Here is a 27,500-nt window from a genome sequence, read left to right on the forward strand (position 1 = left end):
GTGTGGATGTCTGAAGCAGCAGCCTTGCCTGGCACTTTTTTTTTTTTTTCCCTCTCTAAACACAGCCCATCACAGGTCGAACTTTGCCTGGCGCCAACGGAGATTTGACCAGTCGTAGTTTACATATATATGTTTCTTCCTCTGATGGCGGTGACGCTGCTGCTTCTTCCTCTGAGAGCAGTGGTGGCAGTTCTTTTTCTCTGCTTCTTTTTCTTGATTTCTTCCTCTGATGGCTGCTGCTGCTGCTGCTGCTGCTGCTGCTGCTGCTGCTACTTCCTCTGATGGCGTTGTTTCCTGTTCTTGTTCTAAGACAGTCAGTTTGATGGTCTGAGTTGGTAGGTGGTAGGGTAGACAGAGTGGAGAAAGTAAGAGGTGCTGCACCTCCCCTGCTCCCCAGTCATAATTCAAGTCAGGTTGGTGGAAGACTGGGAAGGGTAGGGAGGTGCTGCACACTCACCTCCCCTGCTCCCCAGTCATAATTCAAGTCAGGTTGGTGGAAGACTGGGAAGGGTAGGGAGGTGCTGCACACTCACCTCCCCTGCTCCCCAGGTTACATTTGTAACATCTGTCAGGTTGGTTATTTTTGGAGTTGCCAGGGTCAGTCAGTCAAGCCCAGGGAAGTCACATTGGTGGTGGAAGTCAAACTGGGAGACTGGGAAGGGTAGGGAGGTGCTGCACACTCACCTCCCATGCTCCCCACGGTCAGTCAATTTGGTGGTCTGTTGCCAGATTTGAGTAAGATTTGTAAGTCAGTCAGGATGGTTGTTTTTAGAGTTGCCAGGGTCAGTCAGTAGGTGAGTGCTACGCACTCACCTACCCTGGACAGGGTAAGATGTAGGGATGTAGGGATCAGAGTCACAGTGTCAGAGAGTTGCTCTTAGAAGTTGCCAGGATGAGTAAGGTCAAACTGGGAGACTGGGAAGTGTAGGGAGGTGCTGCACACTCACCTCACATGCTCCCCAGGGCCAGTCAGTTTGGTGATTACATATCTGTAAATCAGGCAGGTTGTTTGTTATTTTGAACAGCCAGGGTCAGTCAGTCAGGGTCAGACAAGGGAAGTGCTACGCACTCACCTTGCCAAGATCAGAGGATGGTGGTGGTGGTGGTCTGTACAGTTGGAGTTGCTCTTTGGAGTTGGTAGGATGAGTCAGATTGATGGGAGACTGGGAAGGGTAGGGAGGTGCTGCACACTCACCTCCCGTGCTTCCCAGGGTCAGTCAGTATGGTGGGTCTTTAGAGTTGCCAGGATGAGTCACGGGAAGTGCTACGCACTCACCTTGCCAGGATCAGTTGCCAGGGTGGGGAGTACTGGAGTACTGGTGGTGGTCTGTACAGTTGGAGTTGCCAGAATGAGTCAGATTGTTGGTCAAAGTCAAACTGGGAGACTGGGAAGGGTAGGGAGGTGCTGCACACTCACCTCCCGTGCTTCACAGGTGGGGTGGTGGTCTTTGGAGTTGTCAGGATCAGTCAGGTTGGTATTGATTTATTTTTATTATTTATTGTTGATTGCCAGACTCAGTCACTTTTATTGACGGGGGGAGTAGGAGTTTTTTGGTTTTTACTTTATTTATTTTTTGTTAATTTAATTTTATTTATTTATTTTATTTTATTTTCTATTTTTTTTTTCTTTATACCTATATATATTTTAATCTTTTTGGTGTGGTAGTCCGTAGACTTGGGGAAAGAAGGGAAGTGCTGTGCACTCACCTCTCTTGCTCTCCCGAGGTCCGAGGTGGTAGGGTGGTTTTTATTTTTATTTTATTCATTTATTTACTTATTTGCTTTATTTATTTATTTTATTTTATTTCATTTATTTATTTATTTATCTAATTTTTTTTTTTGCGTGGAAGGTTGGGAGAGAAGGGAACTGCTATGAACTCACCTTAATTTTTATTATTATTATTTTTTTTTTTTTCCTATCTTTTGCCTGGTAGGTTGGGAGAGAAGGGAAGTGCTATGCACTCACCTTTATGTTTTTTTTTATTTATTTTTTCCTGTTAGGTGGAGAGAAGGGAAGTGCTATGCACTTACCTTTATTTTTATTTTTTTATTTTTTTATTTTATTTTATTTTTTTTTTTGTTTTTATTATTTTTTGCCTGGTAGTCCGTAGACTTGCCAGGGTTAGGTAGGGGAGAGAAGGGAAGCGCTGTGCACTCACCTCCCTTGCTCTCCCGGGGGCGGTAAGGCGGTGCCTTCCTCCCCTGGGGAGGGGTAGGGAGGTGCTGCGCACTCACCTCCCCTCCTCCCCGTGGGCAGCTCCATCACCGTACCTGTGTGTTTGAGGCACACATGGTGATGGAGGGATGCTCTTTGAAGGTTTTTGTGAGTTCCGAGAGGGGGTTCGAACCTACGCGCCCCTCACTTCCCTCACGCCAAAACTTTTATTTATAGTTGGTCTATTTCCCCATCTTCCCCATCTTTTTTGTAAAGTTGGTCTATTTCCCAGTATGTATTAAAGAATTATGATGTGAATTAATTTCATTACGTTATTTATTTATTGTATTTTCTATGGAATATGACCGCTGGCATCCCACACACACTGGGTTCCCAAGACTGTCACTACGCCATGAAACCCCAACGGTAAACAAGAAATATTTGAACACATGATTTCCCCTCCAGTGTTCATGCAGCACCAAAAGTTCAATAAGAAAAACTGCTGCTGATTCTAAAGTGAGCGTTCATGCCCACAGTGATAATTAGATCATTGTTGACTTGTGGGAGTATGTCGTGGAGTGCAAATAGCAGTAGTTGAGATCAGAGAACTTTACAGAGGCGGGGATTCCTTGTGTTTGGAGTCGCCTCCTGGAACCCTCCCCTGTGCTGCACCACCACCACCATCACCAACAACAATAACAACAACACAACATTACACCTGTCCATCCTGCAGCACGAGAATGACTAAGCCCAGAGAACCACGGATTGCTTTATTCGTAATTCACGTCCACTCTCAACATAGACATCAATCAAATTATGTCATTGAAAAAGCTGGTGAAGCACTCACTTCTTCACACAGGCTTTACTACCTATCAGCAGGATGAAAGCTTCCGACTGGGAGGAAGGGCGGCGTCGGGAGGGATTAAGAGAGAGAGGGTAGGGGGACCAGCGGAGGCTGCAAGTGTGTTTATGCTCCATAGGTATAAAAAAGAATACTGCATGAAAAAGAAGAAAGACCTGTGCCCCTCCCACCCCTGCTCCCCGCGTGAGACGATACGTAGTGAATTGGTACTGTTGTTGTTGTTGTTATTATTATTATTATTATTATTATTATTATTATTATTATTATTATTATTATGATACATTATTTATTATTATAATCATTATTACTATTATTATTACCATTATAATTATTATTATTACCGTCATCATCGTCATCAGCACCATCATTGTAGTGTAGCGGGTTTGTGTCCTTTTATTTCCGTGTCGTATCTTGTAAGTTGCAAGTTTTGATAGTTCAGTATTTGTAACGATGGAGACCTTGTTTTTTTATTCTTTATGCACTGCACGGTGTCATTGGCATTTACATCTATATTTTCTACTGTTTTTTTTTCTCTCTTACTTATGTACTGAATCTATTTGTTTTGCAGAAAAAAAATGTCCAAACAGTAACAGACCAAGGGGTTCTTATAAGTTTGTTTGGGTAACTATTCTACTCTATTAGTGGTAGAGAAAGGATAGCACAGAAGAAGGGTCCTTCCATCTCTCCCACCCCCTATCCCTCCAGGCAAGGCTCACCTGAGAAAGGAAATGGTACCATGTTGTATAGAAATAAAAAACAACATGGAATGTGAGAGGAAACTAAGAAAGAGAGGAGGACTACTTTTACCACATACAATCTACATGCCAGCACGGACAGTACGGAGTGAACGTGTTCGTTATTCAGAGATGAATAATGACAACCGGGAATTAGTGTCTACATATTTGTCAAGACAGGTTTTCAATGAGTGTACAGTACCTGAGTTAACGACGCTTGATGGAACACAATTCCACATATTTATGACACGATTGAAGTAAAATGTTTGGCTTCATTTGTTTGAAATCGCTTAACTATTATTTGCTATTGTTTCTTATAATGTTAGACATGTTGAGTCTTAGGAAGAATTCGGGTCTCATATTTGTGAAACCCTTAAAAGTTTAGTAAAGCAATATCAGATCCCCTCTTAGCCTGCGTTTGGATAGGGAGAATAGATCTCGTTCTTTAAGACGTTCCTTGTAGGGTTAATTGCGAAGCTTTCAAGTAATTTTCGTTATTCTACTTCGTATTGTCTTTTTTTCTGATTTCTCAATATTCCTTCTGTAGTAGGATGACAAAAACTGTACATTGTATTCAAGATGAATACGTACAAGTGAGTTGTACAAAGCCAGATTTTTTTATTTATTTTTTTTTTTCAGATTTGAAGGTGAAAGATCTTCTTAATGAAAACTATTAATTTATTAGCAATTTCAATGACTTCGGTACAGTGTTTGCTTGGTTCAAGATCTGCTGTCAATAAAACTCCCAGATCTTTCTCAGGATCCAAACTATTGATGGGGGGATTACTTTTAAAAATTTTCCAGCAGATTGCTATTTCCTATATTCAATACGTGGCATTTATCAAAATCAAAGTTATAAGCCACGTTTCACACCATTCAATGAGAGTGTATACATCATTTTGCAAAATTTGACGTTGGTTTGGTGTCAGTCTTGTTAGCAATTTTAGTATCTGTCAATTTTGACAGTTTACTTCTGATTCCTTCCTCTATGTCATTGATATATATTATGAAGAGGATCGGTCCTAAGATTGAACACTGAGGAACGCCACTACTTATATCAATCTAATTTAAAGAATTAGCGTTTGTGGTGACCCCCATACCACAATATATATTGTACTGTCAAAAAAAAGAGAAAAGACGAAAGAAAACAAAATAAGGAAAAAGAAAGAAGTGAAGATAAAATAAGTCAGAAGAGAGAAGAAATGGAATGTTTATAGTGATTGATGTGTTGCTGATATCATGTGTGTTTTTCTCACTGAACATTAATGGCGCCGACTGAATATTTGTTGTGTTTGTGCATGTGATATTGTCTGTGTTTTGCACGATGATTGCGTTGATCAGTGAATATGTTGAAGAGATATAAGGTAACATATAATAACTTTGAATGATTTAAAGATGAATGCGAGTGAGAAATTCTGAGTTGTAAGAAATGTAAATAATTAGTAGTTATTAATTAAAATATGAAAATGTTTGTGAGTTTTACTGTACCATTTATAAACCAATTCCTTGCAATATCTCAGAACACGACACGTTAATTCAGTATGTCTGTCTGTCTGTCTGTCTGTCTCTCTGTCTGTCTGTCTATTTACCTAATCTATTTTCTACTTACTGAACTGTTTATCTACCCATCTATTTATTTTTATATCTAATTAAATACTTATTCATTTATTCATCTATCTATCAATCTATCTATCCATCCATCTGTCCATCTATATATCTATTTATCAGCCAGTCGATCTATTTAACCATTTACCCATCCAGCCATCTATCTATAACTCTACCTGTTCAACCAGATACCTATTCATTAATCAATTCGTCAGACCAACAACACATTTCTCTATCTGCGCCTGAACATACTCACCGATCCATCTCCCCGTTCACCGCCACTGTACCGAGATAATGCACCCTCAATACACTCCTATACTCGGCGGCGGCTAGGCAACGCTATTTCGACATGTTCCACTAAGCATCCCTCCAGTTCCTCCCACAGCTCCCTGCTTATGAGGGGAGACAAGGCCCTGCTAATACTACGGGACGGGAGGAGGAGGGGGAGGAAGAGGAGGGGCGTCTGTTGCAAGCATTATGTCGGCAAAAGGAAGGATGGAACGTAAGTGAGAGAGGATGAAGGATGGTGGAGCGAGGGAAGAGAAGAAAGGAATTCCTGAAAATGGGAGAAGTTGAGAATGAGGAATTCCTGAAAATGGGAGAAGTTGACAGTGAGGTGTGATGTTGTTGTTAGTGGGTGTGGTTGTGGTGGTGGTGGTGGTGGTGGTGAAGGACAGGAGATTAATTAGGAATGATTAGTGGTGGTGGGGGTGAGGTATGGGACAGAATCATGGTGGAGTGTTGTATAAGCTGTGGTGATGGTGACGGTGATGGTGATGTTGTGGTGACGAGGATGAGCTTGTGCGTGAATGATTACTGATTAGTGATGACAGGTTAATAGAGCGTCAGTTTATATTAACAGCCACTGGACATGATACATTACGGACAGCTGGTGTGCAGTGGAGGGAGCGTGTTATTATCATAGTCTCCAGATCACTTATTAGAGTCTAGAATAGATCATAAGGGTAACAATTTGGTTACAGTTTACAATACCACTTAATTTCCGCATGGTAAAGAGTGGATGGAAAAGAGAGTTAAATCAGGTTGGTTCATTTAGTTAGGAAGGTGTCTTGATACTCGTCTCTTATAGCAACTCAAGTCATACGGAGGTGAGTAAACATATATGATCAGTTCAAGTCATAACAAGTTTGGGAAGTTAGATAAAAATCAGGGTGAATTACGGAGTTTAACTGTGAAAGGGATCAAAGAGTGAAGAGGCCAGTCAACTCTCGCACTATTAAAGAGAAAACAAGGGCTGAAAGTAAGTGAAAAGCCTAGTTGTATCAGAGCGTGTGTTTCATGAGCAGGGCTGAACTGTAGCCTTTGGATTGCTTTGTATTCATGGTGATGGGAATCACACCAGGGGCGGGATGTGATACGTTAATAGGAGTGTTTGTATGCGTAATAAAGTGACACAATAATGGATATGGAACGTGCCACATTGATTGCTTTGCATTCATTTTAAAGGGAAATCATGCCACCAATGAAATGTAACACGTTATTTGGAATTTTTATCCATGAAAAGAACCGTAGTAAGGCAGTTCAAGGAAGCATTAATTGGTAGTCAGATGACACTTGATCATAAAAGTAAATTAATACCTAACTCAACGCACAGAAAAAGAAAAAAGTACTGAAATTTTAAAGAACACATGCTTCTCTCTGACGAGCATCACTCGCAAGACCTGCATTACATTCAGTCCCGAAGAGTTCTCAAGAGTCCTTTTAAATTATTTGACCCTTCCACATGAAACAATCACACTGGAGAAATGGTTCTCAACTGGTGGTCCACAGTGACTCTTTAGGGTGGTCCACAGGATGCCTACTGTATTTGCTGATAAAAATTAAATGGAAAATTCAGTATGAACAATTTGATCAAAATGAATAACTACTTTTATTACATTTCTATCTAAGAGAACCATTGACAGTCTAAGTTGTAGTTGTTAGGTAATACTTCGAGTCACTTCTAAGTTTAATCTACAACGAATGTTCAAGATTCACGCCGCCATCCGGGACTAGGGCCTGAGAACATACTTGTACTATACGCGTCAAGGTGACGAGCCATCCTGTTCATTTCTGTCAGCTTCCACGCGGCTACACGAGTCGTCAAGTGCTGTGGACCACCGTGCCTGTGGCCACTGGCCACCGAACTGCAGTGTTGATTAGTTGTATTAAAACAAAATTGAAAGGGTCCACATTTTCTTTTTGTTTTTGTTAGTGGCCCGTGCCCTGAAAAGAGATGAAAACCACTGCACTAGAGAGTAATAACGGCATTAGCAAAAGCGTCCACTTCAAACACCCTTTTGTCTCTGCCTGTGGGCGCACAAATTACCTCAGAATGTTACGTCACAATGAATAAGACAAGTGAAAAAAAGCTTTGTTTCTCTTAAATTTGAATACCGTCTTTTCGGAAATATTGATTTTTTATTTTATTTTGTGCAATAAGAAAGAAAAACTTGTGCAATTTTGAGAAGAGTGAAAAAACTCTACAATTCACCCTAAGGAGAAGGAACAGAAAAATTATGAACTCTACCACCACCACCACCACCACCACGTCCACCACCACCACCACCATCTCCTCCTCCTCCTCCTCCTCCTCCTCCTCCTCCTCCTCCTCCTCCTCCTCCTCCTCCTCCTCTTCTTCCTCCTCCTCCTCCTCTTTTTTTTTTTTTTTGCATAAGAAAAAAGGTTACAATCTCACTTCATCCTTTCCAATCAAAATGCAGCCAGTTTTTCCCACACTGCACGATGGTTTGCCCACGCCAGCACAAGCACAAGGGCGTGTCGGTTTGGCAGAAGTCATACACTGCTCTAGCTTACTTTACTAAATGGTAGTTAATCTAAATTAATTCCAAAGCGATATGTAAAGACCTGTGGGAGTGTTTCTGTTGGTTATCCATTGTAATCACATGTAATCCTCATTTTCTTCGTCCGCATTTTCCTGTTATTGATCAACTTTGTGATTTTAAGTACTAGAGGTCAAAGTTGCAGGGGATAACCTGTGTATGCAGCCCCTAAAGGGAAGGTACACAAACCCAGTGACCGAAGCTGTGGCCTGATTGACTGCCGCCTCCCTGGAAAGCGCAACGCAAGGATGCTGCACCACCCCTCAACAACCAAACTGTGCCTTCACCTGCGCTACGCACACACCACATCACACAACTATCATGCATTTACACTCTCCCTCACAAACAAAAGTAGACAGACCACAACTCTTTCCCTCACTATTCTCTCAAGTTCTATGTGGTTTTTCTATACCACGTGGTATCAATTCCTGTATCTTGTCAGCTTCTGCTGGAGGGATTGGTGGGGAGGAACCTTCTGTACTATCCTGTATCTCCCAATAATAGTTAATGTAGAATAATTACCCAAACAGCCTCGTCAATACCTCAAGATTTGGTCTTCCAGTGCATTCCTTTGTATTCATTTGTATTCTTTCCTCCTCCTCCTCCTCCTCCTCCTCCTCCTCCTCCTCCTCCTCCTCCTGCTGCTGCTGCTGCAGTAAGTGATGGCTCATGAATAACACGTGAATATGTTCTTAAACCACTCAGTGACATCATAATTCGAGCTAAGACAGAGAGAGAGAGAGAGAGAGAGAGAGAGAGAGAGAGAGAGAGAGAGAGAGAGAGAGAGAGAGAGAGAGAGAGAGAGAGAGAGAGAGAGAGAGAGAGAGGGAGAAGAGAGAGAGAGGGAGGGAGGGAGAGAGAGAGAGAGAGAGAGAGAGAGAGAGAGAGAGAGAGAGAGAGAGAGAGAGAGAGAGAGAGAGAGAGAGAGAGAGAGAGAGAGAGAGAGAGAGAGGGAGAAGAGAGAGAGAGAGAGAGAGAGAGAGAGAGAGAGAGAGAGAGAGAGAGAGAGAGAGAGAGAGAGAGAGAGAGAGAGAGAGAGAGAGAGAGAGAGAGAGAGAGAGAGAGAGAGAGAGAGAGAGAGAGAGAGCGTTCTAGGACAGAGAGCCACATCAGTCCCCTTCCCCCACCCCCTCCATCCCAGGAACACACTTTAAAGGTAGGCGCACACTTGTTCGCATCGTACGGACGGCACGCATCGTACTCATCGGATTGTTTTTGGGGTCAGCGCACATTGGTCCGCATCGTACGGACGGCACGCATCGGATGGATCGGATTTTCTGCGCACATTGTCGGCATTGGACCATTCACCACCCGCAGTTGTGAAGCTGAGCTCTCTCTGGAAGGACATACTCCATCCGCATCGTTCGTACGCATCGGATTGAATGCTCTTTCGGGGATCCTCGTCGGCATTGCCGATGTCCGATGCGTACGACGCGGTCAAATGCGCGCAGACCCATTTGAAATAATGTAAAGAATACTAAAATCCGATGCGGACGATGTGTGCCGTCCGTACGATGCGAACAAGTGTGCGCCTACCTTTAGCAACCATTCTGTAGACGCATCACGGGATCATTTTTAAGAGCAATACTGGATGACCATTAGGGGAGCCACACTCCACGGCCACACGCGGGTCTGTCAGGGGGCAGGGGCCGGGCAAGAGGGGCAGGCGGACCATACCAGCGTGTAGGGTCAAAACATGTCACGGCAAAAAGAAGATAGAGGAAGTGAGGCTATGTTTTAATCCTATACATTATTAAAGACAAAAAAAATATGGTCTATATGAATGAAAATATGGAAAAGAACTTAGATTTTTTCCTTTCTACAGACAAATTAAAAGGAGACGGAGGAGGTGAGGCTAAAGTTTACCCTTATTTATTGTTAAAAATTGTTCTCTGTTTGAGGATATGAAAAAGGAATGTAATAACAGTATGATATTTTTTCTTTTCTTTTCTGGACAAACTTACTTGTAGCTAGAAACATATAACAAGAAAAAGAAGGCATACAAAAAAGAGAATAGTGTTTTACAGAGTACATCGTTCAAAAAAAAGTTTTGTATTAATCAAGATATGGAAAAAGCAGTATAAAATGGTACGTTTTTTTTTTTTTTTCGCCTAGGGACACACGTGGAACACACTTGTCAACTTAAGTGAACATAAAGTGGAAATGCTGAAGATATTACTGGCATTTTTTTTTTCAAGTGTACATCATTATCCCAGACTACATCACCACAACTACATCATTCCGTCACAGCGTAAAGGGAGAGACTATAGTGGTGATGATGTCACTGTATTTATGCTCTACAAGCTGCATCACTTTAACAAACTTTAGGCGCTGTATCATTACAAACACAACTCATCACCCACAGCAGAGTACCACACTAACATCCGACATTACCTCACCCTCCTGAGCCAATAACCTGCAGGGAGTGCCACAGCCCCGCCAGGCTACATAGAATACAAGCAATCACCCTGAGAGCGCACCCCGTCACGTGGCTCACTCTAATAGAAGCTTACAGTGTAGGGAAGCTGCCTCTGAGCGTCACATAATCCTGCACGCCATACAGACCACGCTACGCTACGCCGCCTCCTGCTCCTCCTGCTCCTCCTCCTTGTCCCCGCCCGACCACTTGCCTTCCTCTTTTACATACAAACTGCACGCCCCACGCGGCGAATGCAAACACTAGCCCGTCGCCGTACATTTGGCCGTTTGCTCTGCTCTCGACACCCACACCGCTGCACGTCACTGAGAGAGAGAGAGAGAGAGAGAGAGAGAGAGAGAGAGAGAGAGAGAGAGAGAGAGAGAGAGAGAGAGAGAGAGAGAGAGAGAGAGAGAGAGAGAGAGAGAGAGAGAGAGAGAGAGAGAGAGAGAGAGAGAGAGAGACATTCATGGCAAAAAGTAAATTCTTTCATACAAATGCACCACATTAAGCGCCTCCAGCGTAAGACTATATAATTATCAGGCAGGAAGCGCGGCAGTAAACACGTGAAGTCTATGGAGAAGGCAGGGCGTGTTTCAATTGCTGGTCTTGCCTCTCACTTTTTTAATATACGTTTTCTTTTTTCTTTTTTTTTTCCTTGCGTGGATTGACAAGGTGTGGAATAATAGTAAGAAAATATAAATAATAGAAAAACTGAATTGGTTTCACTCCAGCCGATAATTCTGCTCTTTACTAAAACAAAAACAATACTACTACTACTACTACTGCTATTAACATTCACCTATTACAACTCAAGAAAGCTTTATTTTTCTCCAACCCTTTATGCTTCGCAAAAACATGGAACTTCATTTGGAAATAAAAATTCAAATAGCCGAACACAAAAATCAATTAGATGCAAAAGATACTAGACGGCTCAACTTGAAACACTGCAGTAAACAATGCAATGCATGATTAATTTACAGTCAGTATAAAATGGTATTCTAACATTTGCATTGAGCCACTACTTATACTCGAACTCTCATATCTTCTTGGCGAATGGCAAACAGAGGGACAAAAAAATATCTTTTCAGTTGCCGCTTCCATACATATAGACAAAAAAAAAAAAAAAAGTCAATAATAAAAAATCTAAATATGTTTCAGGAAGTGCCTCAATACTCTTAAAACAACTAGTCACAAGAAGGGGAAAAAAAAGAAACAAGCAGAGAATTCCAGAGTTAACCAATGAAGGGGATGAAAGAATGAAGATATTGTTTAACCCCTGGACTACTGAAAGGGAACGGAATAAAGTGAAAGTCTTGTGTAGCGGCAGCGTGGGGAAGGAGGGACGCATGCTGATGGCAAATTCAGAAGAGCAGTAACCATAGAAATAACAACACAAGACAGACTTCCCCCATTTTTTTTTTTTTCCATCTTCATATACTTGTGTGCATTTTTTGTAGCATATCAGTGTATTTGCTATGGTAAGCTCAGTAAATATGAAATGTTCTCTAGGGTATGCATTAATTCATCAATTTATTTATTTATTTATTTATTTACTTATTTATTATCTATTTATTTAATATTCTACTTTTCATTACCACATCGTATTGAGAGGCACTTTTGTGACTCACTGTTTCCTTTACATTGAGAAATTACTTGTTTATTACAGTACAGCATAAAGCAAGTGTCTGCAGTGAGTCAGACACTTTGTCAAGCAGCCTTACCTTACATGCACATGGAATAACATAGGCAAGCATGACAGGCGTCACTTAAATGTAAACCTAAAAATGGATGGACGTACACTGCGCTACAAAAACAGCTCCGTCCCCGTCACTCACCGGTAAATTGTGAGTGTGTCAGGAGGAGCAGCAAAAAGCCAGTCCTCGTCGTCTGGCCGCGAGGAAGGAAAAAGGTTCCGCCGCTGCTGCATCCGACAAGACAAACGCAAAATCAGAGGACTGTGTTAAACCCTCAAGACAAAAAGAAAAAAAAGTGTCTGAGTCTGATGGTGTCAACCAAGACTGGCTATCCCGTATATGAAGTGAGTCATGGCAAATAATTCGCGCATTTTGCGCGAATTATTTGCCATACCTCACTCCAGCTCGATCTGTAGTGATGAGGCGATAGTTGCAAGAGTTGCGAGGCAGAAACCTTCGCCCACATGTCGATAAATCGAAATATGCAAAATACAGCAAAAAAGGTGAGTCTGAAGAAGAAATTACATAAAATAAGAAAGATACGCCTTCAAAAGTTAACAACCAAGAAGTGTTTCCGAAACTGAAATCGAAACTTTTATATGCGATGGACACCAAAAGGTGCTCCTGGCCAAATCATCGTTATACCCTCCAGGGCCAGGCGGGAGCGGTGGGGTGTACAGATGTGCGGTAACAAAAATAGAACCATCTCGCTCTGCTAGGGGAATAATCCCTCCAAAGATATTCAATACGTTACTAAATGATAAAGAAAATCATAAATTTTCTTTCATTCGGTGACAAGGAAAATAAAAAAAGTGATGAAACAAATATTTTCAGAAATCTACAACGACGAGCCTCTAAAAAAAGGGAGACAAATAGTGTGGGCCGGCTCTAGTCATCAAGGCCCACGTCACCTTGACTTTTCAAGGTGACAATCAACACACACACAGACAAATAACAACACTTCACAGAACAATACAAGCTTTTCTCTCTTTGATTTTACTTGAATAAAGCTGCAAGAAAGATTATGACGCTAAAAAGTTATCTTGGATTAGGTCACAAATATCAAGGTGGTAACGCTTCCCGGGAAATCAGACTTAAAAATAATATCGATACCAATAGGGAGTTTTCGGAACTAAATCACTAGATGTCGTTGCTGCTCATCTAACTGTAGGAAAGAGAGCTAAAATATTGTTGTAGTAAATCCCAGGTGCGCAAAGATGCATAGAACATTGGTCATCATGATACTATTGAAATGACGTATCGACTTTTCAATATCCGGTATGGATAATATTGAGAGAATGTGGTCAAATTATTTTTTTTTTTTTTGTGATTATCGATTAAACTAACATTTTCAAAATAAATCATATTACAAGTATAAAAACTATTGGTTTGGACAATGAAAAAAATAAAAAATCACACTGTACTATATAGTATGACACAACCTACTCAGTAACATCGTGATATATGGCTCGTTTTTTTTTTTTTTTTTTCTAGAGATTTTAGCATCTCTCTCACGAAGCGAGCAACAAGGCAAAGTAATCGAGAACCAAAACAAATATCTCTCAGGCGATCCTGCTGCTGCTGTAGTGTCCAGCTGCCGTAATCCATTGCTTAGGGCGTAGTGGAGATGGGCACCGCAGCAACATTCAACTTCTTGTCCAACAAAGTGTTTCTTAAGTTCAACCAGCGCAGCCGAGTCAGGTGTTTGTTTTGGTTAGAGATACAGCATTACTATCGCCAGGACACTCGAGTTGCCAATTTTTTTTATTAAAATTTCCGTTTCCATAAACTAGGAAGGAGATCTATGTAATTTGGACTTTTGACTGTCACAGACATGTTGCCTTTATGTTTACTGTCGTCTACATTAAGACGTTTCCAATCAAGAGTGTATTCATTTGGAAATCTTAAGATGACCAAATAAATCTAAATGCCGATTCACAAGAAAATCAACTTATATACATTTGTTCATGAAAAGAGTTTCATTTTACTTGTGTTACCACTTAGAAGGGATTACGTAGAAAAATATATTATATAAGCCCATTGCATCTTCATATAAATAGAATAACACTGTAGGTATATCTGATATTGCTTGTATGTGAGAGAAGAGTTTGTGTCTGTGCTGCCACCTGGTGACAACCACTAGTTCTGAAAACTCACCATTGAGCAAAGAATATGTAAATATGTTTTCTCCATAGAAGGAAAGATTTTTATTTTATTCTATTTTTATTTTATTTATTTATGTATGATTTTTTTTTTTTTTTTTACGTGGAAATCAAATTCACACTAAATGAAATTTGTTACAGTAATAGTTTCCACGAAAACTTTATCATAACATGCAAAATATTATTAATCTACATAACGGTAAAACACAGTAAAGGATAAATAAACGGATAAATTAGAAGATCTGATATTTGTTACCTAAAAATTCCTCAAGTGAATATTCTTGATACTGTGGAAAGTTTTTTTTTTTTTTTGTAATTACATCTTTCCTTTCTTCACTCACATATTCGTACATACAAAAGATATATACGAAAAAAATATGAACGCAAGAATGATAGCTAATTGTTAGGTTTCAACTGAATCTCCAAGTAAATATTTATAAAAAAAGATGACACCATTATAGAAAATATATGATTTCGTATCCATCTTTTCTCTATGCATACACTAAAATAAGCACACGAAGACTGAAATACAAAAATTATAGTTTTAAAAAGATTCGGTTAATCCTCAAAGGACTTTTTCCCTGTAAGATGTTGCAATGAACATTATAGACTAAATTTACATTCTTTCTTCTTTTATATATATACCTTTTATATAATTGATCTATCATACCAGCTTCATCTCTCTCTCTCTCTCTCTCTCTCTCTCTCTCTCTCTCTCTCTCTCTCTCTCTCTCTCTCTCTCTCTCTCTCTCTCTCTCTCCAGAACTATCAATATAAACAATAGCAGGTTCGAGGTATTCTGTGGTCGTAAGACTCGGCCCCATCAGACTGTGCGAGCATTTATATGTTGATCTGCTTCTCTGCAATAATATTTTATGTCAATGAGCCTTTGGTTGTTAATGAAGGTGCCACCAGCACGTGGAATGACTCACCGACAGACAGATACACACACACACACACACACACACACACACACACACACACACACACACACACACACACACACACACACACACACACACACAGTATCCGGGAAAAGCTGCTTGACAGTGTCCGTCAGATATACCAAATTATTTATAGCTAGGATCCTCTTTAGGGCACTCAGGAGACTACAGTCACTACACGCGGCTCTGCACTATAGAAGGAACAACAAAGGTATAGCTACCACAATTACTTTTTTTTTTCCAGCAATCTGTAAATCTGCGTGGCTGCTGCTCGAGGTGACAGAGCATTAACCGGAGCTGAGAGTGTGGTGGGATGGATGTTTTGACGGTATCTGTCCCTTTCTCTCTCCAAGTGGATATTGTACAGTAGCTACCAAATTATCTTTATTTTAAAGAGCTCTACATTCTGACACAATGGACGATGATATTTGACACGTTTGGTGATAACGCCAGTGACAATTGGTAGCCCTGCACACTAAGGATGGTTGCCGTATATTACATATGACCTAACAAATAGAGAGCCATCTTAGCATCACGTCAAGCCATGCATACCAACCTTACCGACACGACACGTGATTAGGCAGCGGGTTTCGTATTGTTCATTATGCCACAGTTCGCGCCACACTTTAAAGATAGTTTTCGGAGATACTGTACATTCATTGGCTGAAAAGTTCTTTATACAGTCATACAGATCAGTTACTTTCAACTTGGGTCCACTTAGACTAATATGTATGAGACTACACTTTTATTTGAAATATTTAGATGCACGGTTCTACTTTATGCTTCTGTTTATCCTACTTAGTATTAAAACAAGAATGGGATTTCATTAAGTTTATAAAGGAACGTTACTGAATGCTGTTGACGAGACAACGACGAGACAAATTCTTATTTCAGTTCTACATCACCAGTGTTTACGGCTTCACTCCAGAACAGGACTCCCTAACCTCCTCTCATCCCAAGCAAAGCCTCTTACGAGTAAATCGTTTCGTTATTGTCAATCTATTATCTGTTCTTTATATTCAAGAGAAAATATGGAAACAGTTGAAACTACTTTTCTATATCATGTCTTCTGGGTTATGACTGATTTCTTTCTAGCGTCTGCAGGTTAAGAGTGTCAATAAAGAATAATGATGCTATTTCACTGTAAGGAATCTCTCTCTCTCTCTCTTTCTCTCTCTCTCTCTCTCTCTCTCTCTCTCTCTCTCTCTCTCTCTCTCTCTCTCTCTCTCTCTCTCTCTCTCAAACCATATCTCGCTCTCAAGTAGAATTCACCTTCTCTCTTTTACCCATCTTTACTATATTTCAGTAAGTAAGGCTATTTTCTAAGAAGTAACATCCTAACAATCCTCCTTCAGCTTGAGCAGCAACACTAATTTTATTGCAAACCTTCCAGTTCGACTTCGCTTAGATTACCTTACTTAAGGTTTCCAGTCAAGAGATACCCTGCCATGCCTCGCCTCACCCTCCCTAACACTCCGCCAAGACAATGATTCCCTTGGTACCATCGCCGCGTGTACCAGGATGAGAGAAAAGCCGACAGTCCACTGCTAAGCCATGCGCGGATTAGCGCCGTTAGCATCAGTCCGAGAAAACAAGCAATTCAACTGACCTTGGAAAACCTTGAGCTGAAGCCAGGAGGGAAAGTAAAGTGTGTCTAGAATATGAAGGTGGTAGTTAAGTGAGACTGAAGAGGAGGAGCACAAGTCATGTTGCGATTGACTGATGAAGGCAATCTAGGGAGAGTGTCGCACAGAGGAGGCGGGACGCAAGGCGCCTTCAGGCCAGTCACTGCTGGTGTCCCTCGCCTCCCCTTCCTGCCTCGCTGCGAGGTGAAGGGGCCACTACCACCGCTGCCTCAACACTTACACTACCTTTGCGTCGCAACATTGAAATGCTTCAATGAATGGGAATGAACGGGAAAGTAGTGGTCACTTAGAATTGCTTAGAACAAGTACATGTTACTAAGTGTTTTAAATCAATCTGTCTGTTTGCGTCTGTTTGTTTATCTCTGCCTCACATCTTCACTATAATGTTCTGTAAGAAAGAGCATCCCAATCTCTGTTGCTTTGTTGCAGCACATCTATTTATATTAATGTTGTGTATGTGTGTGTGTGTGTGTGTGTGTGTGTGTGTGTGTGTGTGTGTGTGTGTGTGTGTGTGTGTGTGTGTGTGTGTGTGTGTGTGTGTGTGTGTGTGTGTGTGTGTGTGTGTCTGGTGTAACATTACGAGTGGAACAATATTTACGAGTATATTTAGTAGTTTTAGGAAATCAATGACAACTACGTATTGTGCCTGAAAAATGGCATACCGTAAGTACGAGGCAATTAGAGAAAAAATATAGTTAGGTCACTATGTATGCATTTTCTTCGCTTACAGTAATTGTTATCACGAAAGAATATACGAGTAACGGAAGAGGCATACGTTTATATTATGCAAACATTATGCTGTATTAATATCCCACTGACTAATTCATTTGGATTTTTGGTTAAGTACTCGCTGCAGGGCACGGTAAACTATTTATTAAAGTGCTTTTACAAAAAAATTGTGCAAATATACTCTTTAGAATGAAATATACCAGTTTCTGCCGCTATTTAAAACTACTTTGTCCATGTCTGTGTCTGCCCGCACATCCATCTGTCCCTCTGTCTATTTGTCTGTTTCTGTGTCTGCTTGCTTGCCTTCTATTTTTGCCTGCCTGCCTGTCTGCCTGCTTCTTTGCCTGCCTATCCTCTTCAAGTTAGGCTGACTATTTCCCTGTCACCCTGTCTGTCTGCCTGCTTTCTTTCTTTCTTTTTTGTATGTCCATCCACCTCTTTCCCCGCCCGTTAGTCTGTCTGCCTACTTGCTTGCTTGCTTGCTTGCTTGCCTCCCTGCCTGTTTGTTTGACCGTCTGTCTTCCTGCCTACCTGTCCGCTCTCTCTCTCTCTCTCTCTCTCTCTCTCTCTCTCTCTCTCTCTCTCTCTCTCTCTCTCTCTCTGATGATTACCTAAACAAGTCAAAACATTATTTAAACTACAACTACGAAACACCAAGGTACTTGAAGGCTTGTCTGTAAGTGGTATCAGTGTGAACAGGTTACATCACGCTCCTATACAATCATGATTTGCGCAGCACACCCTCCATAGTAGGTTGGCAGGCACTTCCCACACGTTAAGGAGTCTTTCTTCATTTCACTCTCTAATTTAAACTTTATGCAAATTAAATTAAAGTTGAGGATTTAAATGATCACTTACTTTCTTCGCGCATAACAAAAATGTGCTGGACAAATATAACGAAAAATATTTACATAAAAAAAACAATAATAATATTCGACCCACACTTCACAGTAACGAAAGCTTTCATAAATATAGGAAGATATTGCAAAGGTTGCACTGAAATATTATTTATCACCGTACAACTACCATACCTAATTCCCGGGAGCAGACTCATGCAGGATATAAAAAGATGAAAGAACAATAAATAGTAGGAGAGAGTCATGAGAACATGGCAATTCATCAAGGAACTCCCGAGAGAGAGAGAGAGAGAGAGAGAGAGAGAGAGAGAGAGAGAGAGAGAGAGAGAGAGAGAGAGAGAGAGAGAGAGAGAGAGAGAGAGAGAGAGAGAGAAGGATAATATGAAAAATAGGGCCCTAAGGAGAGCAGGAGGCATGCAGGCAGGAAGGAAGGAAGACAAAAACAAGTATCAATACAATAAACATAATAAATAATAGTAAATAATAAACAAAAAATAATGATAGAGAGATACATTACATTGCACGTGTATCTAAGAGTGAACATTACTCACGGCTCACCAGCACTCCCCGGCACACAGCTAATCCTGGCGCTAGTGAGGCTCTGAGGAGGAAAGACGCTTACTTTCCCTTGGCTTACAAATGAAAGTGTGCTCTACCGTACCTCCCATCAGGAAGCCACGCTGATGGGGAATTAAAAGATGGAGTGTGCTTTTCAGTATTTCTACTTCAGGAACACAGCCACTAGAACAACTAATTGCTTACTGTCCACGGCAGGTACAGAGATAGATAGATAGATAGATAGATAGATAGAGAGAGAGAGAGAGAGAGAGAGAGAGAGAGAGAGAGAGAGAGAGAGAGAGAGAGAGAGAGAGAGAGAGAGAGAGAGAGAGAGAGTGTAGCGAAGGTGAGGTGCTACTTGGCCGCCCGGAAGTTGCTCAAGCGAGAAGTGTAGGCTCCCAACTATGACTCTTGGTCATAGCAGTGTTTAGTCCTTGAAGGGTAACAATTTCCAGTGTCATAACAGTGTAGCTCTGGCAAAGGAAACTTAGCCTGTGTATTCTCTCTCTCTTATTCAGCAAAAACATGAACAATATATACAAAATTAAATTACATAATAAATGATATACACAAAATTATAGAAAAAGAGAGTTTATGTGTGTGTGTATGTCTGTGTGAAGAAAGGAGTAATATGATGTATTGAGAAGATGTGTAACACATGTGTCAAAGAGCGTGCACAGAATGTTTACAAGTAAGGGATATGTATAAAGTGAGGATAGAAGAGATGAAAGACAAAAGTCTGTGCAGTAGAGAGAGTGAAAACGGAAGGGTGATAATACAACAGAGAACAGAGTGCTAGGAGCGGTGACTTGTGTCCCGCTACAAGAGAGAGAGAGAGAGAGAGAGAGAGAGAGAGAGAGAGAGAGAGAGAGAGAGAGAGAGAGAGAGAGAGAGAGAGAGAGAGAGAGAGAGAGAGAGAGAGAGAGAGAGAGAGAGAGAGAGAGAGAGAGAGAGAAAACTAATTATATGTAGAAATGAAAACGAAATTAAATTGGTTAACTTTCCAGCCACAACCATCGCCCCCGCCACCACCACCACCACCACCACCACCACCACCACCAGCACGTCGCCGCCACCAGCTTGAACCGCAGTCAAAGGGAGCGCCATACATGTGTTTAATTTCTGGGAAGGGTTTTTTTTTTTTTTTTTTTTTTTTTGCAATACCGTAGAAAACTTGAAACGCCGTCTTGTTACAGATTAAAACTCCTTGCCTTCAGGAAATGAGGGCATCTCATTTCATCTATTTTCATTCTTCCCTATAAATTTCATCTATTTTCATTCTTCCCTATAAATTTTCCTTCGGGTTTTCCTTCTCTAACCCAGTAAGGTATTTACTTCAGATTTGTTTCCTGTACGGCTTATGACGGAGGGAGTGGAGGGTGAGGAGAGAGCCTTCTGCTTTGCTGTCCTTTAACTTTATGTAACTCTCCCTCGGTGTACACACACTTGTTCTAAGACAGTCAGTTTGATGGTCTGAGTTGGTAGGTGGTAGGGTAGACAGAGTGGAGAAAGTAGGAGGTGCTGCACACTCACCTCCCCTGCTCCCCAGTCATAATTCAAGTCAGGTTGGTGGAAGACTGGGAAGGGTAGGGAGGTGCTGCACACTCACCTCCCATGCTCCCCACGGTCAGTCAATTTGGTGGTCTGTTGCCAGATTAGAGTAAGATTTGTAAGTCAGTCAGGATGGTTGTTTTTAGAGTTGCCAGGGTCAGTCAGGCTGGTGGTAGGGAAGTGCTACGCACTCACCTACCCTGGACAGGGTAAGATGTAGGGATGTAGGGATCAGAGTCACAGTGTCAGAGAGTTGCTCTTAGAAGTTGCCAGGATGAGTAAGGTCAAACTGGGAGACTGGGAAGTGTAGGGAGGTGCTGCACACTCACCTCACATGCTCCCCAGGGCCAGTCAGTTTGGTGATTACATATCTGTAAATCAGGCAGGTTGTTTGTTTTTTGAGCAGCCAGGGTCAGTCAGTCAGGGTCAGACAAGGGAAGTGCTACGCACTCACCTTGCCAAGATCAGAGGGGTGGTGGTGGTGGTGGTCTGTAGAGTTGGAGTTGCTCTTTGGAGTTGGTAGGATGAGTCAGATTGACGGGAGACTGGGAAGGGTAGGGAGGTGCTGCACACTCACCTCCCGTGCTTCCCAGGGTCAGTCAGTATGGTGAGTTGCCAGGATGAGTCACGGGAAGTGCTACGCACTCACCTTGCCAGGATCAGTTGCCAGGGTGGGGAGTACTGGAGTACTGGTGGTGGTCTGTACAGTTGGAGTTGCTAGAATGAGTCAGATTGTTGGTCAAAGTCAAACTGGGAGACTGGGAAGGGTAGGGAGGTGCTGCACACTCACCTCCCGTGCTTCACAGGTGGGGTGGTGGTCTTTGGAGTTGTCAGGATCAGTCAGGTTGGTATTGATTTATTTTTATTATTTATTGTTGATTGCCAGACTTAGTCACTTTTATTGACGGGGGGAATTAGGAGTTTTTTGGTTTTTACTTTATTTATTTTTTGTTAATTTAATTTAATTTATTTATTTTATTTTATTTTCTATTTATTTTATTGTTTTTTTTTTCTTTATACCTGTATATATTTTATTCTTTTTGGTGTGGTAGTCCGTAGACTTGGGGAGAGAAGGGAAGTGCTGTGCACTCACCTCTCTTGCTCTCCCGAGGTCCGAGGTGGTAGGGAGGTTTTTATTTTTATTTTATTCATTTATTTACTTATTTGCTTTATTTATTTATTTTATTTTATTTTATTTTATTTATTTACTTATTTATCTATTTTTTTTTTTGCGTGGAAGGTTGGGAGAGAAGGGAACTGCTATGAACTCACCTTAATTTTTATTATTATTTTTTTTTCTATCATTTGCCTGGTAGGTTGGGAGAGAAGGGAAGTGCTATGCACTCACCTTTATGTTTTTTTTATTTATTTTTTCCTGTTAGGTGGAGAGAAGGGAAGTGCTATGCACTTACCTTTATTTTTATTTATTTTTTATTTTTTTATTTTTTTTATTTTTTTTTTTTATTTTTTTTGTTTTTATTATTTTTTGCCTGGTAGTCCGTAGACTTGCCAGGGTTAGGTAGGGGAGAGAAGGGAAGCGCTGTGCACTCACCTCCCTTGCTCTCCCGGGGGCGGTAAGGCGGTGCCTTCCTCCCCTGGGGAGGGGTAGGGAGGTGCTGCGCACTCACCTCCCCCTCCTCCCCGTGGGCAGCTCCATCACCGTACCTGTGTGTTTGAGGCACACATGGTGATGGAGGGATGCTCTTTGAAGGTTTTTGTGAGTTCCGAGAGGGGGGTTCGAACCTACGCGCCCCTCACTTCCCTCACGCCAAACTCCAAGTGCATCACTCTACCCACTGGGCCACGAGGGCCCTTTTTCTTTTTTTTAAAGTTGGTCTATTTCCCCATCTTCCCCATCTTTTTTGTAAAGTTGGTCTATTTCCCCATCTAATGTTCACGCCAGTATGTATTAAAGAATTATGATGTGAATTAATTTCATTACGTTATTTATTTATTTCATTTTCTATGGGATATGACCGCTGGCATCCCACACACACTGGGTTCCCAAGACTGTCACTACGCCATGAAACCCCAACGGTAAACAAGATATATTTGAACACATGATTTCCCCTCCAGTGTTCATGCAGCACCAAAAGTTCAATAAGAAAAACTGCTGCTGATTCTAAAGTGAGCGTTCATGCCCACAGTGATAATTAGATAATTGTTGACTTGTGGGAGTATGTCGTGGAGTGCAAATAGCAGTAGGTGAGATCAGAGAACTTTACAGAGGCGGGCATTCCTTGTGTCTGGAGCCGCCTCCTGGAACCCTCCCCTGTGCTGTACCACCACCACCATCACCAACAACAATAACAACAACACAACATTACACCTGTCCATCCTGCAGCACGAGAATGACTTAGCCCAGAGAACCACGGATTGCTTTATTCGTAATTCACGTCCACTCTCAACATAGACATCAATCAAATTATGTCATTGAAAAAGCTGGTGAAGCACTCACTTCTTCACACAGGCTTTACTACCTCTCAGCAGGATAAAAGCCTGGGAGGAACTGGGAGGAAGGGCGGCGTCGGGAGGGATTAAGAGAGAGAGGGTAGGGGGACCAGCGGAGGCTGCAAGTGTGTTTATGCTTCATAGGTATAAAAAAAAAGAATACTGCATGAAAAAGAAGAAAGACCTGTGCCCCTCCCACCCCTGCTCCCCGCGAGAGGCGATACGTAGTGAAGTGGTACTGTTGTTGTTGTTGTTATTATTATTATTATTATTATTATTATTATTATTATTATTATTATTATTATTATCATTATTATTATTATATATTATTATGTATTATAATCATTATTACTATTATTATTACCATTATAATTATCATCATTACCGTCATCATCGTCACCAGCACCATCATTGTAGTGTAGCGGGTTTGTGTCCTTTTATTTCCGTGTGGCATCTTGTAAGTTGTAAGTTTTGATAGTTCAGTATTTGTAACGATGGAGACCTTGTTTTTTTCTTTATTTTTTTAAGCAATGCACGGTGTCATTGGCATTTACATCTATATTTTCTACTGTTTTTTTTTCTCTCTTACTTATGTACAGAATCTATTTGTTTTCCAGAAAAAAAAAAAAGTCCAAACAGCAACAGACCAAGAGGTTCTTACAAGTCTGTTTGGGGTGACTATTTCTACTCTATTAGTGGTAGAGAAAGGATAGAACAAGAAGAAGGGTCCTTCCATCCCCCACCCCCTATCCCTCTAGGCAAGGCTCACCTGAGAAAGGAAATGGTACCATGTTGTATAGAAATAAAAAACAACATGGAATGTGAGAGGAAACTAAGACAGAGAGGACGACTACTTCTACCACATACAATCTACATGCCAGCACGGACAGTACGGAGTGAACGTGTTCGTTATTCAGACATGAACAATGACAACCGGGAATTAGTGTCTACATACTTGTCAAGACAGGTTTTCAATGAGTGTACAGTACCTGAGTTAACGACGCTTGATGGAACACAATTTCACATATTTATGACACGATTGAAGTAAAATGTTTGGCTTCATTTGTTTGAAATCGCTTACCTATTATTTGCTATTGTTTCTTATAATGTTAGACATGTTGAGTCTTAGGAAGAATTCGGGTCTCATATTTGTGAAACCCTTAAAAGTTTAGTAAAGCAATATCAGATCCCCTCTTAGCCTGCGTTTGGATAGGGAGAATAGATCTCGTTCTTTAAGACGTTCCTTGTAGGGTTAATTGCGAAGCTTTCAAGTAATTTTCGTTACTCTACTTCGTATTGTCTTTTTTTCTGATTTCTCAATATTCCTTCTGTAGTAGGATGACAAAAACTGTACATTGTATTCAAGATGAATGCGTACAAGTGAGTTGTACAAAGCCAAATTTTTTTATTTATTTTTTTTTCAGATTTGAAGGTGAAAGATCTTCTTAATGAAAACTATTAATTTATTGGCAATTTCAATGACATCGGTACAGTGTTTGCTTGGTTTAAGATCTGCTGCCACTAAAACTCCCAGATCTTTCTCAGGATCCAAACTATTGATGGGGGGATTACTTTTAAAAATTTTCCAGCAGATTGCTATTTCCTATATTCAATACGTGGCATTTATCAAAATCAAAGTTATAAGCCACGTTTCACACCATTCAATGAGAGTGTATACATCATTTTGCAAAATTTGACGTTGGTTTGGTGTCAGTCTTGTTAGCAATTTTAGTATCTGTCAATTTTGACAGTTTACTTCTGTTTCCTTCGTCTATGTCATTGATATATATTATGAAGAGGATCGGTCCTAAGATTGAACACTGAGGAACGCCACTACTTATATCAATCTAATTTGAAGAATTAGCGTTTGTGGTGACCCCCATACCACAATATATATTGTACTGTCAAAAAAAAAAAAAAAAAGACGAAAGAAAACAAAATAAGGAAAAGAAAGAAGTGAAGATAAAATAAGTCACAAGAAAATAGAAATGGAATGTTTATAGTGATTGATGTGTTGCTGATATCATGTGTGTTTTTCTCACTGAACATTAATGGCGCCGACTGAATATTTGTTGTGTTTGTGCATGTGATATTGTCTGTGTTTTGCACGATGATTGCGTTGATCAGTGAATATGTTGAAGAGATATAAGGTAACATATAATAACTTTGAATGATTTAAAGATGAATGCGAGTGAGAAATTCTGAGTTGTAAGAAATGTAAATAATTAGTAGTTATTAATTAAAATATGAAAATGTTTGTGAGTTTTACAGTACCATTTATAAACCAATTCCTTGCAATATCTCAGAACACGACACGTTAATTCAGTATGTCTGTCTGTCTGTCTGTCTCTCTGTCTGTCTGTCTATTTTCCTAATCTATTTTCTACTTACTGAACTGTTTATCTACCCATCTATTTATATTTATATCTAATTAAATACTTATTCATTTATTCATCTATCTATCAATCTATCTATCCATCCATCTGTCCATCTATATATCTATTTATCAGCCAGTCGATCTATTTAACCATTTACCTATCCAGCCATCTATCTATAACTCTACCTGTTCAACCAGATACCTATTCATTAATCAATTCGTCAGACCAACAACACATTTCTCTATCTGCGCCTGAACATACTCACCGATCCATCTCCCCGTTCACCGCCACTGTACCGAGATAATGCACCCTCAATACACTCCTATACTCGGCGGCGGCTAGGCAACGCTATTTCGACATGTTCCACTAAGCATCCCTCCAGTTCCTCCAACAGCTCCCTGCTTATAAGGGGAGACCAGGCCCTGCTAATACTACGGGACGGGAGGAGGAGGGGGATGAAGAGGAGGGGCGTCTATTGCAAGTATTATGTCGGCAAAAGGAAGGATAGAAAGTAAGTGAGAGAGGATGAAGGATGGTGGAGCGAGGGAAGAGAAGAAAGGAATTCCTGAAAATGGGAGAAGTTGAGAGTTAGGTGTGATGTTGTTGTTAGTGGTGGTGGTGGTGGTGAGGGACGGGAGATTAATTAGGAATAATTAGTGGTGGCGGGGGTGATGTATGGGACAGAATCGTGGTGGAGTGGAGTGTAAGCTGTGGTGATGGTGACGGTGATGGTGATGTTGTGGTGACGAGGATGAGCTTGTGCGTGAATGATTACTGATTAGTGATGACAGGTTAATAGAGCGTCAGTTTATATTAACAGCCACTGGACATGATACATTACGGACAGCTGGTGTGCAGTGGAGGGAGCGTGTTATTATCATAGTCTCCAGATCACTTATTAGAGTCTAGAATAGATCATAAGGGTAACAATTTGGTTACAGTTTACAATACCACTTAATTTCCGCATGGTAAAGAGTGGATGGAAAAGAGAGTTAAATCAGGTTGGTTCATTTAGTTAGGAAGATGTCTTGATACTCGTCTCTTATAGCAACTCAAGTCAATCGGAGGTGAGTAAACATATATGATCAGTTCAAGTCATAACAAGTTTGGGAAGTTAGATAAAAATCAGGGAGAATTACGGAGTTTAACTGGGAAAGGGATAAAAGAGTGAAGAGGCCAGTCAACTCTCGCACTATTAAAGAGAAAACAAGGGCTGAAAGTAAGTGAAAAGCCTAGTTGTATCAGAGCGTGTGTTTCATGAGCAGGGCTGAACTGTAGCGTTTGGATTGCTTTGTATTCATGGTGAGGGGAATCACACCAGGGGCGGGATGTGATACGTTAATAGGAGTGTTTGTATGCATAATAAAGTGACACAATAATGGATATGGAACGTGCCACATTGATTGCTTTGCATTCATTTTAAAGGGAAATCATGCCACCAATGAAATGTAACACGTTATTTGGAATTTTTTCCATGAAAAGAACCGTAGTAAGGCAGTTCAAGGAAGCATTAAGTGGTAGTCAGATGACACTTGATCATAAAAGTAAATGAATACCTAACTCAACGCACAGAAAAAGAAAAAAAAGTACAGAAATTTTAAAGAACACATGCTTCTCTCTGACGAGCATCACTCGCAAGACCTGCATTACATTCAGTCCCGAAGAGTTCTCAAGAGTCCTTTTAAATTATTTGACTTTTCCACATGAAACAATCACACTGGAGAAATGGTTCTCAACTGGTGGTCCACAGTGACTCTTTAGGGTGGTCCACAGGATGCCTACTGTATTTGCTGATAAAAATTAAATGGAAAATTCAGGATGAACAATTTTGATCAAAATATATAACTACTATTATTACATTTCTATTTAAGAGAACCATTGACAGTCTAAGTTGTAGCTGTTAGGTAATACT

The 27,500-nt window shown here is 40.8% G+C and overlaps 1 protein-coding gene and 1 long non-coding RNA gene across 31 annotated transcripts in view; both read right to left on the reverse strand.

Annotated features, from left to right (window-relative positions):
- LOC135101301 (circumsporozoite protein-like) overlaps positions 1-27,500 on the reverse strand; it is a 233,329-nt gene that overhangs the window by 132,157 nt on the left and 73,672 nt on the right. The gene's annotated exons all lie outside the window — the stretch shown is intronic.
- On the reverse strand, positions 1,888-22,567 carry LOC135101303 (uncharacterized). The gene is made up of 2 exons (XR_010269189.1): positions 22,503-22,567; positions 1,888-2,348 (listed from the first exon to the last, which is right to left on the reverse strand). It is a non-coding gene; the product is annotated as an uncharacterized LOC135101303 (long non-coding RNA).

The sequence above is a fragment of the Scylla paramamosain genome, chromosome 6, assembly GCF_035594125.1.
Source record: "Scylla paramamosain isolate STU-SP2022 chromosome 6, ASM3559412v1, whole genome shotgun sequence".
In the NCBI taxonomy this organism is placed as follows: Eukaryota; Metazoa; Arthropoda; class Malacostraca; order Decapoda; family Portunidae; genus Scylla; species Scylla paramamosain.